The 16,193-nt window shown below is 48.6% G+C and overlaps 1 protein-coding gene across 5 annotated transcripts in view; it reads right to left on the bottom strand.

Moving 5' to 3' along the window:
• LOC144683722 (H(+)/Cl(-) exchange transporter 5) overlaps positions 1-5,233 on the bottom strand; it is a 139,880-nt gene extending 134,647 nt beyond the window's left edge. The window contains exon 1 of one of the 5 annotated variants that reach the window (XM_078547045.1): positions 5,212-5,233. The gene's annotated coding sequence lies outside the window, so the exon portion shown is untranslated. The other 4 variants (XM_078547043.1, XM_078547047.1, XM_078547044.1 and 1 more) reach the window with 4 other exon arrangements.
• Positions 5,234-16,193: the final 10,960 nt, after the last annotated feature.

Here is a 16,193-nt window from a genome sequence, read left to right as displayed (position 1 = left end):
CTGTCTTAACTGTTAAAATGTGGAACTGAAAGATCAACGTTTGAAACAAGCTTTCACGCATTAACTCTTAACTGCTGGTATATTGGTTACTCCAGTCTAAATCTTGCAAAGTCACATTATTAAATCTTACTGAAACTGGCCAAGTGGCAAGAAATCAGTTGCATTCCTCGACATACAGATTACAAAAATCTATGTGTAAATGTTCACATGATGTATTTTATTCCGCAGTCAACTTTTTCTATGATTTAAATGTTTCCAGTGACAACAAAAATGCATTGTTTGTTCCAGATTCCAGAGCATGATTATAAATATTTGACAAAATTGTATCATGGCAGTTTGCTTGTTATTATTATTTTCCTCCTTTTCTCGAAGGAATTGATGTTGCCAAAAACCCTCCAAATATTCAATTACTAGCCTTGACTTCCAGCAAGAGCATCACCAAATGGCCATGGACTCACACTTCTCAAAGTGGTCGCTGGATGACACTCAGGAGAGGGAATGCTGGCCAAATGTCTCCTTCCTAATCCAGGAACACAGAGGCCAACCATGATACTAGTACCTCAAATCGATAACAATTTGATACTTCAGAATATTGGAAGGAACCTATCACCCATAGAACCTTACTTCTTACACAGGAGCAGTGGAATTGCTCAATGATGAAAGACCAAGGTCCATCCAGTTCACCCTCAACCATCTAGGTAGTCACATGACACCATGATAATGGGAGTTTTTGATTAATCAAAGCAATCAATCTCTATCATTTAGCCTATAACAGGCCCAGAAAGGACACAAGGAAAACCCCACTGGTGGAGAACTTTGGGAACCATAGGTCCCTCCCTGCCCTGTATGTGAATCATCGTGCTGCAATACTATAAAAAAAGTTCAGTATTGCTGAGATCCAGGTTGCGCTCAGTACTGAACCTTTCAAACACGGAAAGATAAATGAAAATCCACTCTCCTCAAATCAGATCTACTATACAGTTGGGTGGAAATGCTCTTTTCAAGCTCAAAAGCCCAAGGTAAAAAGTTTTTATTGCACCACTTGCAAATAAATTAGAGCACAGAAACAGGCCATTTGATCCAACAGGTCCACGCCAGTGTTTATGCCTCCTCCCCCAACCTTCTTCATCTAACCCTATCTGCATACCTTCTATTCCTTTCTCCTTTACATGTTTATTTAGCTTCCTCTTAAATGCACCTAAGCTTTTCACCTCAGCTACTCCTTGTGGGAGTTAGTTCCTCATTCTAATAACTCTCTAGATGGAGAATTTTCACCTGAATTCAGAACTGGGTTTATTGGTGACACTTATTTTTGACACCTAGTTTTGGGCTTCTACACAAGTGGAAATATTTATTCTACTTCTACCCTATCAAACTCTTTCAAAACGCAAATGTTTTTGTATATATTTAGATAGGGGCGATGGTTGGATTCTCTCTTGTTGGAGATAGTTAGTAATATTCACGCCACACAAGTGTCAGACAACGACCATCTCCAGCAAGAGAAAATCTAACCACCGCCCTTTGGAGTTCAACGGCATTACCATCATTGAATACCCGACAATCAACATTCTGGGGGTTACCGTTGACCAGAAACTGAACTGGACTAGCCATATAAATACTATGGCTACAAGAGCAGGTCAGGGGCCACAAATCGTGTGACGAGTAACTCACCTCCTGACTCCCTAAAGCCTGTCCACCATCTGCAAAGCACAGGTCAGGAGTGTGATGGAATACTCTCCACTTGCCTGGATGAGTGCAGCTCCCACAACACTCAACAAACTGGACACTGTCCAGAACAAAGCAGCCCGCTCGATTGGCACCGCATTCACAAACATTCACTCCCTCCACCACCGACGCACAGTAGCAGCAGTGTGTACCATCTACAAGATGCACTGCAAGAATTCACCAAGGCTCCTTCGACAGCACCTGCCAAACCCAAGACTACTACCATCTAGAAGGACAAGAGCAGCAGATAGATGGTAACATCACCACCTGGAAGTTCCCCTCCAACCACTCACCACCCTGACTTGGAAATATATCGCCGTTCCTTCACTGTCGCTGGGTCAAAATCCTGGAACTCCCTTCCTAACAGCACTGTGGGTGTACCTACGCCACATAGGCTGCAGCGGTTCAAAAAGGCAGCTCACCACCACCTTCTCAAGGGCAACTAGGGATGGGCAATAAATGCTGGCCCAGCCAGCGAAGCCCACATCCTGTGAAAGAATTTTTAAAAAGTAGGTGCCTAGGAATGTTTCATTATGTTAAAGGCACTATATATAAAGTTGTTGTAGTATTGGGGCTTTGGCATCGCTCATGGTAAGACAAATACGTACTTGTATAAACGTAGTGTAACACCATGTAATGTGCACTATTATTCTGCTGGTAAGGTGAAACTGTGTTCCTTTAAGGTAATATAATGTGCCAATTTTACCCAATTTTGGGCACCCTATTATGGAAAGGAATCGAAAATCTTAGAAAGTGGGATGGGACCATTTAGATAGCTCTTTCAGAAGAGCAACATAGGTACAATGGGTCAAATAGCCTCCTTCTGTTCTATAAGATTCAATGATTTCAAGTATACAGTGTAGATTTGTAGTCAGCTTAATGGACAATGTGACAAAAACGATGTATGTGGTTTGGGAATATTGGGGAGAGAAGAAAAAGGAAGGAAAGAAACCATGGAATAAGGGTGGTATGAGGGAATGTTCTGGAAGAGGATAGGTACAAAAAATCTGAATCAAAATCTCAATCAAGTGAATAGAAGGGGAACAAAGGGAATGTTGAGGCTTCAACTTTGAATAGGTTTTTCACATCTTGCCCACCTCCTCCTATACTTATTCCTACTTTCTTACATTGGTTTCATAAGCCTTCTTTCGAAGCTGAAAAATGTAAATTGCTCTGCAATGGCAGATTGATTAATCATAAAAAAGTAAACCTAAGAATGCACAAATCCAAATTTCTGTGCTCTTCTCCATTCCGATCGCCATCTGTGCTCTTCTCCATTCAGATCTCCATTTGAAGAAGTCATACAGACTCAAAATGTTAACTGTTTTTCTCTCCACAGATCCTGTTACACCTGCTGAGTTTTTCCAGCATTTTCTGTTTTTGTTTCAGATTTCCAGCATCCTCAGTATTTTGCTTTTATCCAATATAATCTTCTCGATTGCACTTGATTCATGTAGTCAGAAAGGAAAATAATATTCAAAGGAAAGTGATGACAAACACTACAACTAATCCTGCATCACTCAATTGATGTTGCACGATTTAGAGTTTAGGTAAAGGTTAGTAGATGTGTGAATTATTAGTAATTGAGCTGACATCTGCAGTTACTGCTGCATCGTATACAGAAAAGTTGCTATTGCCACCGACTCCAACAAGAGAGAATATAACGATCTCTCCTTGTCATTCAGTGGCATTACCATTACCAAATCCCCCACTAATCAACATCCTGGGGTTACCATTGACCTGAACTGAACCAGCCATATAACTACTGTGGCTACAAGAGCATGTCAGGGGCTGGGAATTCTGAGGTGAGTAACTCACCTCCTGACTCCCCAAAGCTTGTCCACATCCACAAGGCATGTCAGGAGTATGATGGAATACTGTCCACTTGCTTGGATGAGTGAAGCTCCAATGACACTCCAGAAGCTCAATACCATCCAGGACAAAGCAGCCCACTTGATTGGCACCCCATCCACCAACTTAAACATTCACTTCCTCCACCACCTATGAAAAGTGGTAACAGTGTGTACCAACTACAAGATGCACTGCAGCAACTCACCAAGGCTCCTTTGACAGCACCTTCCAAACCTGTGATTCCCACCACCTAGAAGAAACAAGGGCTACAGACGCAAGGGAACACCAATATCTGCAAGTTCCCATCCAAATCACACACAATCCTGACTTCAAACCATAATTGCTGATCCTTCACGATTACTGGATCAAAACATTGGAACTCCCTTCCAAAAGCACTGTGGGTGTACCTGTACTGGATGGATTGCATTGATTCAAGAATGCAACTCAACTCCACTTTCTTAAGTGTAATTTAGGGATGGCCAACAAATGCTAGCCTTACAGCAGCACTCAAATCCCATGAAAGAATTTAAAAACATTGCCACCAAATACATCCTACTCAAAATTATATTACACAATTTCTTCTCTTGTTCTATTGAAAGCACAAATTCGTCATCTCTACTTGTTAAGATTGAAAGGTGGGAGGGCCTTTATACATATGCCTACATTGCATCAGCAGTCGATTCAATACTGTAATCAAAACCAAAAACTGTCCTTACCAAAGACCCCCACAAATGCGTTTTCTAACAGATATCCAGGTCCAAAGCAGGAGCCTTATATGTTTCATCCCCTAATGCAAGCATACCAAGGCCTCAGCTGAATTCAGTTAACCCAGCACAAACCAAAAAAAAAACAAACCCGCACTCACTGTTCAGTCTGTTACGACTCTGTAGCGCCCAAAACCAGGTATTTAATCTGAGCGCTTCTTCCTGAGCGGGTACGTGAATGTGCTGCAAATCCACTGTAAAATAATTTACGGAATAAAACGATCCCTTAAGCCCCATATTAACGTTATCAGTGATATTAAGCATACAGAGCCACTGCCTTCAGGAACATAATCTTATCAGTGAACAAGGTGCCCATTAAAATTAAAAATCACATGACAAACCTCGGGCAAATTACCTCCACTAACTGTATAAACTCAAAACATCCACGAGATCTGTTCCTTCAGAGGGAAGCTGTGTTTTACAAGCTCTGGTCTTGGATGAAAAAATAATTTTAAAAGTGACAAGAAAATATAGCTGGAGGAGGGCGAAACTGCAATAGTTCAACTATCCTCTCACACTTCTACGCAAGAAAAACTAAATCTGCTACAGAAACAGCGATTTAAACCAATTAAGTGCCGTCAAAAGCTCAGACCGGTCCACTGATGAGCCTAGAGACAAACTCGTTAAATAAATAAAAATTAGAGACGATGAGAAACAAACAAGTGAGTCACCTACCTGACAACTGTCTCTGTCCCTATCCTCTTCTTCCCCACCCCCCTCTATCCCGAGATCAGACCGGGGTTGTCCTCGGCAACATCAACATACCAGAGACAGAGAGGGGAGAAGTAGTGCTGGGCCGCACTGCCGCCCGCTCCCCGCTCCGTTAAAGCACCGACACATCACAGCCCCCGCCGCGACCTCGCCAACTCACCCGGAAATGATAACGGACTCACAGTCACCATGGAGACCGGGCCTAGTCCAGCCAGCGCAGCAGAGCCTCCTGACCCAGGGACAACATATACACAGATTAAAGCAAAAAACTGCGGATGCTGGAAATCCAAAACAAAAATTAAAATACCTGGAAAAACTCAGCAGGTCTGACAGCATCTGCGGAGAGGAACATAGTTAACGTTTCGAGTCCGAATGACTCTTCAACAGAAATAAGGAAAAATGGAAAAGAGGAGAAATATAAACTGGTTTAAGGGGGGGGGGACAAGTAGAGCTGGATAGAGGGCCAGTGATAGGTGGAGATAACCAAAAGATGTCATAGATGTTATCGAAGGAATGTGCTAATTAAGGGTAGAAAGCAGGACGAGCAAGGTACAGATAGCCCTAGTGGGGGTAGTGGAGGGGGGGATGGGGGGGTGGGGATTGGAGGGGGAATGGTGGCGGGGTGGAGGGGGGAATGGGGGGAGGGATGGGGGGGATGGGGGGGATGGGGGGCGGGGGAGGGATTGGGGGGATGGGGGGAATGGGGGGCGGGGGGGGATGGGGGGCGGGGGGAATGGGGGGCGGGGGGGGATGGGGGGGATGGGGGGCGGGGGGGATGGGGGGCGGGGGGGATGGGGGGCGGGGGGGATGGGGGGCGGGGGGGATTGGGGGGGATGGGGGGGCGGGGGGATGGGGGGGCGGGGTGGAGGGGGGGCGGGGTGGAGGGGGGCGGGGTGGAGGGGGGCGGGGTGAGGGGGGGGCGGGGTGAGGGGGGGGGCGGGGTGAGGGGAGGGAGGGGGTGCGGAGAGAGGAGAGGGAGGGGGGCGGAGAGAGGGAGGGGGGCGGAGAGAGGGAGGGAGGGCGGGGGAGGAGGGGGGGGCAGAGAGAGGGAGGGAGGGGGGCGGGGGGGGGAGGGAGGGGGGCGGAGAGAGGGGAGGGAGGGGGGGCGGAGAGAGGGGAGGGAGGGAGGGGGGCGGAGAGAGGGGAGGGAGGGGGGGCGGAGAGAGGGGAGGGAGGGGGGCGGAGAGAGGGGAGGGAGGGGGGGCGGAGAGAGGGGAGGGAGGGGGCGGAGAGAGGGAGGAGGGGGGGGCGGAGAGAGGGGAGGGGGGCAGGGGAGAGGGAGGGGGGGCAGGGAGAAGGGGGGGCAGGGAGAGGGGAGGGAGGGGGGGCAGGGAGAGGGGAGGGAGGGGGGGCAGGGAGGGGAGGGAGGGGGGGCGGAGAGAGGGGGAGGGAGGGGGGGCGGAGAGAGGGGAGGGAGGGGGGGGCGGAGAGAGGGGAGGGAGGGGAGGCGGAGAGAGGGGAGGGAGGGGAGGCGGAGAGAGGGGAGGGAGGGGGGGCGGAGGGAGGGGGCGGGGAGGGGGGGCGGAGGGAGGGGGGCGGGGAGGGGGGTGGGGGGGCGGAGGGAGGGGGGGCAGAGAGAGGGGAGGGAGGGGGGTGCGGAGAGAGGGCGGGAGGGGGGAGGGGGGAGGGGGGAGGGGGAGAGGGGGGGGAGGGGAGGGGGAGGAAGGAGGGAGGGAGGGAGGGAGGGGAGGGGAGGGAGAGGGAGGAGGGGAGTGAGAGGGGAGGGAGAGGGGAGTGAGAGGGGAGGGAGGGGGGTGGAGAGAGGGGAGGGAGGGGGGCGGAGAGAGGGGAGGGAGAGGGAGGAGGGCCAGTGATAGGTGGAGATAACCAAAAGATGTCATAGACAAAGGGACAGAGAGGTGTTCACGGTGGTGATATTATCAAAGGAATGTGCTAATTAAGGGTAGAAAGCAGGATGAGCAAGGTACAGATAGCCCTAGTGGGGTTGGTGTGGGGATGGGAGGTGGTGTGGGGATGGGGGTGTGGTGTGGGGATGGGGGGCTGGTGTGGGGGCAGGGAGTGGGGGTGGGTGGGGGGGGGAGGGAGTGGGGGGGTGGGGGGAGTGAGTGGGGTGGGGGGGGGAAGGGTGGGGGGAGGGTGGGGGAGTGGGGGATGGTGTGGGAGTGGGTGGGGGGTTGGTGGGGGAGTGGGGTGGAGCGGTTTGGGTGGAGGGCTGGGGAGGGGGGATGGGGTTGGAGGGGTGATGGGGAGGGTGGTGGAGGAGAGAGGGGAGGGAGGGAGAGGGGAGGAGGGGGGGGGAGGGAGGAGGGAGGGGACGGGAGGGGGGGTGGGAGGGAGAGGGGAGGGGAAGGGGAGGAGGGGAGGGAGGCGGGGAGGTGGTGGAGGAGGGGGAGGGAGGGGAGGGGGGAGGAGGGCCAATGATAGGTGGAGATAACCAAAAGATGTCATGGACAAAAGTGCTAAGAGGTGTTCACAGTGGTGATATTATCGAAGGAATGTGCTAATTAAGGTAGAAAGCAGGATGAGCAAGGTACAGATAGCCTTAGTGGGGTTGGTGTGGGGATGGGGGGTGGTGGTGTGGGGGGAGGGGTGGGAGTGGTGGGGGGTTGGTGTGGGAGTGGGTGGGGAGTGGGGTGGAGCGGTGTGGGGGGAGGTTTGGGGGAGTCGTGGGGAGGGGTGGGGGAGTGGGGGGGGAAGGGGTGGGGGGAGGGAGTGGGGGTGGTGGGGAGGGGAGGGAGGGAGGGTGAATGGGGGATGGGAGGGATGGGAGGGTGAATGGGGATGGGAGGGTGGAGGGTGGGGGGGGATGGGAGGGTGGGAAGGGGTGGAAAGTGGGGAGGATGGGAGGGTGGGGAGGATGGAGGGTGGAGGTTGGGAGGGTGGGGAGGATGGGTGGAGGGTAGCGGGGTGGGGGAGGGTGGGAGGGGTGTGGAGGTGAGGGAGGTGGGGGTGGGGTTGTAGGTGGGGGGAGGTGGTTGGATTTGGGGGGGGGTGGTGGAGGTGGAGGTGGGGGGAAGGGGAGGAGGTGGGGGATGGGGGTGTGGGGGGTGGGGGATGAGGGGGGTGGAGGGGGGATGGGGTGGGTGTGAGGGGGGATGGGGTGGGGGTGGGGGGATGGGGGGTGTAGGGGGGGGTGGGGGGGTATGGGGTGGAGAGGGGAGGGGGGAGGGAGAGGGGAGGGAGTGGGAGAGGGGAGGGGAGGGGTGCCAGTGATGCCAGGTGTTGCATCTTCTGCGGTTGCATGGGAAGGTTCCGTGGGAAGGGTTTGAGGAGTAGGGGGTGATGGAGGAGTGGACCAGGATGTCACGGAGGGAACGATTCCTACGGAATGCCGCCAGTAGGGGTGAAGGGAAGATGTGTTTGGTGGTGGCATTATGCTGGAGTTGGCGGAAATGGCGGAGGATGATCCTTTGAATGCGGAGGCTGGTGGGGTGATAAGTGAGGACAAGGGGGACCCTATCATGTTTCTGGGAGGGAGAGGAAGTTGTGAGGGCGGATGCGCGGGAGATGGGCCGGACACGGTTGAGGGCCCTGTCAACCACCGTGGGTGGAAAACCTCGGTTAAGGAAGAAGGAAGACCCGTCAGAGGAACTGTTTTTGAAAGTGGCATCATCAGAACAGATGCGACGGAGGCGAAGGAACTGAGAGAATGGGATGGAGTCCTTACTGGAAGCGGGGTGTGAGGAGCTGTAGTCGAGGTAGCTGTGGGAGTCGGTAGGCTTGTAATGAATATTGGTGGACAGTCTATCACCAGAAATTGAGACGGAGAGGTCAAGGAAGGGAAGGGAAGTGTCAGAGAAGGACCATGTGGAAATGATGGAGGGGTGGAAATTGGAAGCAAAATTAATAAATTTTTCCAGGTCCAGACAAGAGCATGAAGCAGCACCGAAGCAATTATCGATGTACCGGAGAAAGAGTTGTGGGAGGGGGCCGGAGTAGGACTGGAACATGGCATGTTCCACATACCCCATAAAGAGACAGGCATAACTGGGGCCTATGCGGGTACCCATAGCCACACCTTTTATTTGGAGGAAGTGAGAGGAGTTTAAGGAGAAATTGTTTAGTGAGAGAACAAGTTCAGCCAGACGGAGAGTAGTGGTAGATGGGGATTGTTTGGGCCTCTGTTCGAGGAAGAAGTGGAGAGTCCTCAGACCATCCCGGTGAGGGATGGAGGTGTAGAGGGATTGGATGTCCATGGTGAAGAGGAGGCGGTTGGAGCCAGGGAACTGGAAATTGTTGATATGATGTAGGGTGTCAGAGGAATCACGGATGTAGGTGGGAAGGGACTGGACAAGGGGAGAGAGAATGGAGTCAAGATAGCAAGAAATGAGTTCCGTGGGGCAGGAACAGGCTGACACGACCGGTCTGCCAGGGCAGTCCTACACAGATTAGGAAGGTAGTAGCTTGACAACAGCTGGTACAAAGGCTTAGAGATTCACTGTCTTTATGAACACGTTAGCGTTGCTTACCCACTCGCAATACAGTTTTTGGATTTTTATTGAACAAGCAATATATGATTGAATGAAAGATAAAACTCCCCATAGTTATAAAATGTATTTAAGGAAGGGGGAAGAATGTTCTTTGATCCCCTCATTACAATCCCAGTTATTTACATTTCAATTTGTTTGCTTCATCTTTCTATACTCAAGATCCAGGTATTTGATTTGCTCGTGCTTCCTCTTCAAAAATATTTTCTTGGTTATTTACAATATTTTTATTGTAAAATATAATATTTTTGTTCTCTTTCTTCCCATATGATTAATTTGCCGAAGCTACAATTGACATAGACATCAGCAGTGCCCAAGTTGGTTTAGCTACTCTTTCTTCCCATATGATTAATTTGCCGAAGCTACAATTGACATAGACATCAGCAGTGCCCAAGTTGGTTTAGCTAAGTGTTAACTTTCTAATGATTAGCAACTGTACAGATGGATCCTGTGCCAAAATCTATAGATTCTGCACCGAACCAACTGATTGATTTGATCAGTCTGAGAATTGTATAAATGTGCCTTTAACACATATGCTAACTTAGAAACCTGAGTATTAGCATCAAGAAAGCTGATATAGCACCTCCCCCACCAAAAAAATGACTACTCATTAATATTCCTTACTGTGAAAACAAGTAGTTACGCGCTTTTGCAATTTAAAAAAAAATGTAGAATTTACAGCACAGAAACAGGCTATTCAGCCCAACAGGCCCATGCTGGTGTTTATACTATATATGAATATATTTGCTATTCAGAATCTTCACAGTGCAGAAGGAGGTCATTTGGCTCATCAAGTCTGCACTACTCTCTGAAAGAGCATTCTACCTAGTCCCACTCCCTTGCCTTATCGCTGTAACCTTGCACATTCTTTTTTTCAGTTAGCATCCTTCCTCAAGTATGGTGCCCAGAACTGGACGCAGTACTCCAGATTAGGCCGAACTAGTGGCTTATGCAAGTTCAACATGACCTCTTTACTCTTGTACCCAAGCCCCATTAATAAATCCTAAAATACTATATATTTTATTAATTGCTCTCTCAACGTGCCCTGCCATCTTGAATGACTTATGTACATATACATCAAGGTTCCCCTGTTCCTGCACCTCCTTTAGAGTTTCTCCCTTTTTTTTATACTGTCTCTCCATATTCTTCCTGCCAAAATGAATCACCTCACACTCCTTTGCATTGAACTTCATCTGACACTTGCTTGCCCAATCCACCAACATGTCTATGTTCTTTTGAAATTCAAGATTATCCTCATCACAGTTGACAATGTTTCCAATCTTCATATCATCCGCAAATTTTGAAATCATGCCCTGAACACCACAGTCTAGGTCCTTAATATATAAAAGGAAGAGCAAGGGTCCCAAAACTGACCCCTGGGAAACTCCACTACAAATCTTCCTCCAATCTGAAAAACAACCATTTATCACAAGCCTCTGTTTTCTGTCACCCAGCCAATTTTTTAATCAAGTGCCTACTTTCCCTTTCATTCAATGAGCTAGAATTTTGCTCACAAGTCTGTTGTGTCCTAGAAGGAAAAAACAATTCGGATTAGTGCTCTTATTTCCCAGTTTTTACTGGTGTTCCATTTTAAGGTATACAAGACCAGTTTGGACCAGTATTTTTATTTCCTGGTTTTTACTGTTTTCCTTCTGGGGTGGCACTGTATCTTTTGAAAATCCATATACACCTCATCAACATTACCTCCTCAAAAAACTCCAAGTTAGTTAAACAAGATTTTCCCTTAATGAATCCATGCTGGTTTTCCTTAATTATCCTGCACTTGTCTAAGTGACTGTTGATTTTGTCCCACAATTAATGATAATTTTTCAGTCTTCCTTAGACACAGAAGTGGTGCCAGAGGACTGGAGAATTGTGAATGTTACACCCTTGTTCAAAAAGGGATGCAAGGATAAAGCTGGCAACTATGGATCAGACAGTTTGACTTCAGTGGTAGGGAAACTTTTGGAAACTACCTCACCTACAGTCAACTCACGTTTGCGCCCCCCTTCCATCGTGATTTCATTTACCCACGCGAATCTGTTTGTGTATCTAATCGCAGTTCGCACCCCCGAAACTTCACTCATCTGCGATTAAAAATGTAACAATCCAGATGTCACAAGTTCACAGTGACATTTAAACAGCGCACACCTGTCTAATGGGTGACAAATCCAACGTTTTGGGACCGTCTTAAAGCAATGGTGTCACTGCACATTTAGAAACATTGAAACTCAAAGTGTCACAGCTCCCCTGCCCTCCAACTGTTAAAATACTGTTACACAACCTAAACAGCACTTACACAAGCGAACATTTAAAGTTTCTGCACATGGTCTAGAAAGGTTAATAAAGATCTTACTTTATAAAATTCTTCAGAAACCATAAAAAAATGCTGTTTGTCCTCTTCTCCTTGAAGAAAGCACGCACTGCAAATGTCCCTTCACTGCACATATGCAGTCTCCATGTGCATATGTACAGTAATGTACAGTACTGTGATTTGTAAATTGTACTACAGGTAAATACTGTATTCTGTAATTGAAAAGTTTTAAATTGTTTTAGTTTTCTTGTGTTGACAAACAATTTCTTCAGCAAAATTGTCTTCAATTTAATCAAAAAAAAGTTTTTATTGACTCCATTAATGTAAAATATGAAATTTGGGGATGGCTGGAACATATCTAATTCAGTCCCTTTATAAACTGTGTTTGCCGTTCACGATTTCACCCTTCGCGAGATCTCGCAGGAACGGAACCCCCGTGAATGATGGGAGTTGACTGTATTCCCTGTGGCAGCAAGGTTTAAAAAAAAGTGGGAACATTCCAGATGCCCTAGCTATAATTTTCTGAAATTCAATCGATTCGGGAACCGTTCTTTTTGTTTGGAAAATTACACCTAACACACTTTGAGCAGGGAATTATAGACCAGTTAGCCTAACATTTGTTGTCAAATTGCTAGTCTATGATTAAAGATAGGGTGACTGAACACGTTCAAAGTTTTCAGCTAATCAGAGAGGGCCAGCATGGATTTGCAAAGGAAAGGTCATGCCTGACGAACCTGATTAACTTTTTGAAGATATGCCTGAAGTAGTGAACAGGGGACTATCAGTGGTTGTTATTGAGTATCAAAAGTATCAAAGGATACTTGAGTAGTCAGCTTTTTTTGAGCAGGGCTGTGTCAGCTTTCTTAGTCAGGTTTTCTAGGTTGGCTATAGCAAATTGGCTAAGTGGCAGGAGACAGAGAGTAAGGATAATGGGCATGTACTCTAATTGTCAGCAGGCATTACAATAAACTAAAATAACCAAATTTTACCAAAAAACACCCAAATGAAGAAATTACCAACAGATTTCACTTGTAACTTCTACGGCAACATGAATCAAGGTCAACATAAACTAATCATGAATTAACAGGCAAAGGATACTTCAAATAAAATGGTCAATTTCACTTTAAATAGTCAATAAATGACGCAGGATTAAAGCACACAGAATGTAGGCATGTTCCAGCACAGCAACCCTTTATTCCACTGGCATACAACCTATAAGTACATTCCTGAAAAAGCTTAACTTAAAGAAATGAACTTTTACAAAGGGGCACTGTGGCCCGATGCTCCAGACACACCAGAAAACCAATGAGAGCTCAACTCCTGGTCTTGTATAAGGTGGGTAGCAGAGTTTGTGGCAGAATAGTGGGAGCAGGGATGTCTTGTGTCCAGCAAAGTGGGAGTTAGTGATCACAGCAAAGAAAGAAGGTTGGGAGCCACTGTGCTCATGGCACTCTTCTTGCTAATTCCCCTCAACTGCATGAGTCAGATCACCTTGCCATCCAGACCACAAAGGGTATCTTCCTTACCTCTGGTCTTCTCAGACTTTGGGGGAGGTGGGGGGGATGGTTGAGCGGGTGGGGCAGCTCTGTTTTATCCACACAGTCCTCCTTGGTCTCTAGCAGCTCTATGCTTGCTCCCATTCCCCTTACTAGTTCTCCAGACATTGACAGAGGCTTCAGGCTGCACTACTTGAGGGATCCTGCTTTTTCTGCCTGCTGCCCTCTCCTCACGGCCTCTTTAGCCCACGTTTAGGTCTTCTGGCTCTTCCCCCATCCCCAGGATGCCGCTCTCCCTCATCACCACCTGACAGTGGAAGCCCAACCGAGAAAACTCCTCAGAAGGCGGGGTCCATCATCCAGACCCCCGTCAAAGTCAGGGGTCAGCATGACTCCCCTGCTAGAGATACAACGTTATGTCTTACATAACCACAAGCACTCACATCACTCCCCGCAGACATGTGGCACTACGTAGCTACAAAGTTTCACACTATGCTGCTCTTTCATAAAAGGTCAGGAGTCCCATCCGACAACAGCTTTCACCTCTAAGTTTCGTGGGTATGATTATCATCAGCAAGGCACACTTCTACAAACCCTCTCTCCTTCGGGTACGACAGTCCTGATGGAGTAGCTCTCCAGAGATCCTTTTCAACGGACAGCCAATAACAGCTGGTTCACGATCTGATCCTCTGATACAAACACTCAGCTATTTCGCATGCCTGAACTATTCACACCACCTTTTAGGATTCTGTTCCTTTTGGTTTGCTTGGACACCGCTTTTCCAAGAGCTTCCAGAATTCTATTTTTCATAGAGCTTTACTGACTTGCCCCACACACAAATTCTCTGTTCCCTCTTTCTGTCTCTGTCAGCCTTCTCCTTTTGTCTGCATTTGAGCCTTCATCCTCCAGCACCTCTACTTGTAGCTCTCCTTTGTGTCTGACAACAAGGTGTCCGTATCTTAATTTCCTTCCTGTTGGTACTGCTTCCAGGTCAAGAGTCGCCAGATCACATGGACCAGTATTTCTTATTATTCAAGAAAATTACAATTGATCCCTTTGCAATTGATGCAAACTTTTAAAAGTCCTTTTCAAGCTTTCTTAAAACAATTACAGATTCCACACATATTTTAAAGAAATTACAAATTTCCCTTACCGTATTGTTTCCAGGTCACAAGTCATGACACGTGATTCCTGGTGTCCCACAAGGATCTGTGCTGGGGCCTCAACTATACACTGTATTCCAAGGTGACCAACCGTATTGTATTTTATGGAATGTCCTATCCTTTACCTAATTATCCTGTGCCATGCAGCGTTTCCTCCCGGGGCACCATTATTCCATATTTTTGGTATTCTTGAGCTCCTTGTATCTTTAGTGCTTACTGTGCACACACTGCCAGCCCATGCCTGCCTGGGATTGTACTGGAGCCAAGAAGGAGCAAGAGGCAAGGGGGAAGAGTGCTGGATTGGAGCTTTGGTGAACTCACTGAATTTTTACTTGCAGTTGCAAGAGTACTTAAGCATCTAAGAGGGGCCGGGGGGGGTGGGGGGGGGGGGGGGGGGGGTGGGGGCGGGCGGTTCTGGGACTGGCCCAGTAGGGCCGAGCCAGGTGGGCAAGGGAGTAACAAATGGTGAAACCCAAGGCTCACTCTGGGGAGTAACGCCGCAGCCTGAGGCTTGCTCAGGGGTTCAGACAGCACCTGGCGGGGGGAATCCATCAGGCAGCAGGCCCAACAGCAAAAGGGAAGGTGGCAATTGGAGTCCAGGGCCCTGGGACTCCTAGCAGGCCTGAGTTGGGGTTGGGGGGGAAGTGGGTCCTAGCAGCCCTCAGACTCAAATGGCATCCAGCAGTCCTGAGGGGAGGGGGCATCTGGCTGGCTGAGGGGGAGGGGATCTGGCATGCCTGAGGGCAGTTGTCCAGCAGGCCTGAGGGTGGGGCCCTGCAGACCTGGGGCATGGGGGTGAGGTCTGGCAAGTCCTGAGGGATGGGGTTCGGCCAGTCAGGGGTGGAAGGGGAAGCAGCTGCTGATTTAGTGGGGAGAGACAGTTTGGGAAGAAGGGCTTCTAAGTGAGCGGGGGGAGGGGGGTTGGGGAGAGGGACTTCTGAGTAAGTTAGTGGGGGGGTGGAGACGTTTGAGAGAGGGGCTTCTGAGATGTCTGTCAAGGAAGGGGAGTTGGGCACAGGTGTGTGTGTGTGTTTTTGTCTTGGGGAGCACCGTGGAGCGTCTGAAAGCAGCACGGAGCTTTGATGGAGCAGGCTGCACAATGATAATGGGGTCGAGAGTCTAAGTATAGAATTTAATATGTGGAATGTTGCGAGGGCATATTTTTATTTTTAGGCAATTCTTTTGGGTCCCTCTGACCCTGTCAACGAGCACTGAGCCCTCCCCCCGCACCTGCACCGCCCCCCATCCCCCCCCTGCACCCCGGATCAGGAACCCACCTCTCCCAGTCTTGAGTCCTGCTGCCCCAAATCCTTCCCGGCTAAAAGTCTCTGCAGCCAGCAACCTCCACCAATCAACGGTCTCGCCAACGACCTCCTCCCCTGGTCAATGGTTTTGCCAGCCCATCCTGTCAAAGTGTCCCTTATGTTTTTCCCATAGAATTGGTCATCTTGCTGCTTTCATTAATGACTTAGATGACACAATAAAAAGTTAAAAAGTCACAGCTCCTAAGTTGCTAATGACACTAAGTGACAAAGTACACAGTGTTGAAGGAAGCATAAAATTATGAAAATATATTTATAGATTGAGTGAATGGGCACTGACAAATGAATTTCAATATAGGCAAACATGAGGTCATCCACCATAAGTGGTGAACTGTTACAAATAGTGGAGGTCGAAAGAGATTTGGGGATCCAGCTATATAAACTACTAAAATGTCATGA

This window comes from Cetorhinus maximus, chromosome 8 (genome assembly GCF_964194155.1).
Source record: "Cetorhinus maximus chromosome 8, sCetMax3.hap1.1, whole genome shotgun sequence".
Classification (NCBI taxonomy): Eukaryota; Metazoa; Chordata; class Chondrichthyes; order Lamniformes; family Cetorhinidae; genus Cetorhinus; species Cetorhinus maximus.
Note: the sequence above shows the minus strand (reverse complement) of the source record. Positions and strands in the feature narration are given on the sequence as shown.